The sequence below is a fragment of the Arachis duranensis genome, chromosome 2 (assembly GCF_000817695.3).
Source record: "Arachis duranensis cultivar V14167 chromosome 2, aradu.V14167.gnm2.J7QH, whole genome shotgun sequence".
NCBI lineage: Eukaryota > Viridiplantae > Streptophyta > Magnoliopsida > Fabales > Fabaceae > Arachis > Arachis duranensis.
In genome coordinates this window covers 75,474,481-75,478,739 of record NC_029773.3, presented here as the reverse complement: position 1 = coordinate 75,478,739, position 4,259 = coordinate 75,474,481, and positions in this window count along the sequence as shown.

Below are 4,259 nucleotides of genomic sequence, written 5' to 3'. Positions count from 1 at the left end.
AGGTTCTGGATCAATTTCAACAAGAGTGCCTTTTTCCTTGTTCCTGCTCATATGGAAGAGAAGAAAACAAGAAAAGAAAGAGGAATCCTCTATGTCACAGTATAGAGATTCCTTTATGTTAGTAGAAGAAGAAAGGGGAGAAGAGTGAAGAAGAATAGGTTCGGATTTTTAGATGAAGAGAGGTGAAGAGAAGTGTTAGTAAATAAATAATTAAATAGAATAAGAAAATAAGAGATAGAAAATTCGAAAATAATTTTAAAAAGGGGTTAGTAATTTCGAAAATTAAAGATAAGATATAATCAAAATTAAAATTTAAAACAAAAAGAATTTTTGAAAAAGAGATGAGATATTTTCGAAAATTAGAGAGGGAAAAGTAGTTAGGTGGTTTTGAAAAAGATAAGAAACAAACAAAAAGTCAAATAGTTAGTTGAAAAAGATTTTATAATCAAATTTGAAAAGATAAGAAGATAAGAGTTTAGATAAGATATTTTGAAATCAAATTTTTGAAAAAGATAAAATTTTGAAAAAGATATGATAAAAAGATAAGATAAGAAGATAAGATAGAAAAGATAGAAAAGATTTTAATTTTTAAATTTAAAATTAATTACTTAACTAACATGTAACTACAAGATATGATTCTAGAATTTAAAGATTGAACCTTTCTTAATAAGAAAGTAACAAACTTCAAATTTTTGAATCAATCACATTAATTGTTAGCTAATTTTTCGAAAATATGATATAAAGATAAGAAAAAAGATTTTGAAAATATTCTGAAAAAGATTTTTGAAATTTTCGAAAAAGAGGAAAAATTGGAAAAGATATGATTTTTGAAAAAGATTTTGAAAAGATAAGATTTTTAAAATTTTGAAAATTTGACTTGACTTGTAAGAAATAACTAATTTTGAAAATTTTTGACTAAGTCAACTCAAATTTTCGAAAATTATGAGAAAAATAAGGAAAAGATATTTTTTTGATTTTTGAATTTTTAATGATGGAAGAGAAAAACATGAAAATGACCCAAAACATAAAAATTTTGGATCAAAACACATGATGCATGCAAGAACACTATGAATGTCAAGATGAACACCAAGAACACTTTGAAGATCATGATGAACATCAAGAACATATTTTTGAAAAATTTTGATGCAAAGAAAACATGCAAAACACCAAACTTAGAAATCTTTAATGCATGGACTCTAACAAACGAAAAATGCATATGAAAAACAACAAACAACACAAAACAAGAAATCATCAAGATCAAACAAGAAGACTTGTCAAGAACAACTTGAAGATCATGAAGAATACTGTGAATGCATGAAATTTTTGAAAAATGCAAGAAAAAATTTTTAAAGCATGCAATTGACACCAAACTTAAAAATTGACTCAAGACTCAAACAAGAAACACAAAATATTTTTTATTTTTATGATTTTATTAATTTTTTTTGGATTTTTATTAATTTTTTTCGAAAATATTTTTGGAAAAACGAAAAAGAAAAGAAAATTTTTGAAAAAGATTTTTGAAAAGTTTTTGAAAAGAAAATTACCTAATCTGAGCAACAAGATGAACCGTCAGTTGTCCAAACTCAAACAGTCCCCGGCAACGGCGCCAAAAACTTGGTGGACGAAATTGTGATCCTCAAAGTTGGTCTCTTTGTACTTGTATGAAATTTAAATATTGGCTCTATCAAGAATACCCCAAAGAGATCATGGTATGATGAATTGGGATCTTAATAATCCCTGGTAATGGCACCAACAGCTTAGTGTTGTTGTTGGACCAAAAGAGTTACAAGCATTGTTAGAGAATCTCACAACTCTGTTCAACTAACCAGCAAGTGCACTGGGTCGTCCAAGTAATACCTTACGTGAGTAAGGGTCGATCCCACGGAGATTGTTGGTATGAAGCAAGCTATAGTCACCTTGTAAATCTCAGTTAGGCGGATTAAATTGATTTATGATAGGTTCGAAAATAAATAATAAACAGAAAATAAAATAGGATAGAAATACTTATGTAAATCAATAGTGAGAATTTCAAATAGGCGTATGGAGATGCTGTGCTCCTCTTGTATCTCTACTCTCTTATTACATTCATCCCATCCTTCTTACTCCTTTCCATGGCAAGCTGTATGTAGGGCATCACCGTTGTCAATGGCTACATCCCATCCTCTCAGTGAAAATGGTCCTATGCTCTGTCACAGCACGGCTAATCATCTGTCGGTTCTCAATCAAGTTGGAATAGAATCCCTTGATTCTTTTGCGTCTGTCACTAACGTCCAGTCTTCAGGAGTTTGAAGCTCGTCACAGTCATTCAATACCAGAATCCTACTCGGAATACCACAGACAAGGTTAGACTTTCCAGATTCCCGGAATCCTACTCGGAATACCACAGACAAAGTTAGACTTTCCGGATTCCCATGAATGCTGCCATCTATCTAGCTTATACCACGAAGATTCTGTTGGGGAATCTAAGAGATATGCGCCTGGCCTAAAGTAGAACGGAAGTGGTTGTCAGTCACGCGCGTTCATAGGTGAGAATGATGATGAGTGTTACAGATAATCACATTCATCAAGTTGAAGTGTAACGTATATCTTGGAATAAGAATAAAAGAGAATTGAATAGAAAATAATAGTAATTGTATTGAAACTTGAGGTACAGCAGAGCTCCACACCCTTAATCTATGGTGTGTAGAAACTCCACCGTTGAAAATACATAAGTGAAAGGTTCAGGCATGGCCGAATGGCCAGCCCCCATGATCTGAGAACTAAATGTCCAAAGATGTAACGTGGTCAAAAGACGACTAATACACTAGTAAAAAGTCTTATTTATACTAAACTAGCTACTAGGGTTTACATAGGTAAGTAATTGATGCATAAATTCACTTCCTGGGCCCACTCGGTGTATGTTTGGGCTGAGCTTGATCTATCCACGAGCTGAGGCTTCTCTTGGAGTTGAACGCCAAGTTATAACGTGTTTTGGGCGTTCAACTCCGGGTCGTGACGTGTTTCTGGCGTTTAACTCCAGACAGCAGCATGTACTTGGCGTTGAGCGCCAATTTACGTCGTCAATTCCCGAATAAAGTATAGACTATTATATATTTCTGGAAATCTCTGGATGTCTACTTTCCAACGCCGTTGAGAGCGCGCCATTTGGAGTTCTGTAGCTCCAGAAAATCTATTTTGAGTGCAGGGAGGTCAGATTCCAACAGCATCAGCAGTCCTTTTGTCAGTCTTTTTCAGAGTTTTGCTCAAGTCCCTCAATTTCAGCCAGAAATTACCTGAAATCACAGAAAAACACACAAACTCATAGTAAAGTCCAGAAATGTAAATTTATCATAAAAACTAATGAAAACATCCCTAAAAGTAGCTTGAACTTACTGAAAACTACCTAAAAACAATGCCAAAAAGCGTATAAATTATCCGCTCATCAATGGTATAGATCCTGACCTGATGTCTCATAAACTCGCCGTCAACCCGGGTTCCTGACCTATTTAGCAAAAGCGTCGGAAACTCGATCTTGAAAGTACACAGGTCGTAGAGGAATAGGTGCGGGCACTATTGGAAACCGGATTCATAAGAGAGGTAAAGTATCCATTGTGGCTGGCTAACGTAGTTCTGGTAAAAAAGCAAAATGAAAAATAGAAGATATGTGTCGATTACACCGACCTCAACAAGACTTTTTCCAAGGATCCATACCCTTTTCCCAATCATCGATGCACTAGTTGATTCAGCCTCAGGATATCGATATTTGTCCTTTATGGACGCATACTCGGGATACAACCAAATCCCGATGTATAAACCACACCACGAAAATATTTCTTTCATCACTCCTAAGGCTAATTACTGTTATGTAGTAATGCCTTTCGGACTAAAGAATGTCGGAGCCACATACCAACGACTGATGAACAAGGTGTTTTTCTCCTACCTAGGAAAACTCATGAAAGTATATGTGGACGACATGCTCATCAAGACCAAGGGCAACTCCAATCTTTTTTTTCTACCTCTACGATGTATTCTCTACAATAAGGAAGCATAGAATGAGATTAAATCCTTCAAAATGCACCTTCACAGTGGAGGCCAAAAAATTCTTAGGCTTCATGCTCACCCAATGGGGGCATAGAAGCCAACCTGGACAAATGCTCAACAAAATTAGAGATGAAGACTCTGACTTGCCTCAAAGAAGTCCAACAACTAAATGAAAGATTGACAGCATTATCCAGTTTCCTAACAGGATCAGCATTGAAGTCTCTACCTTTATACTCGAT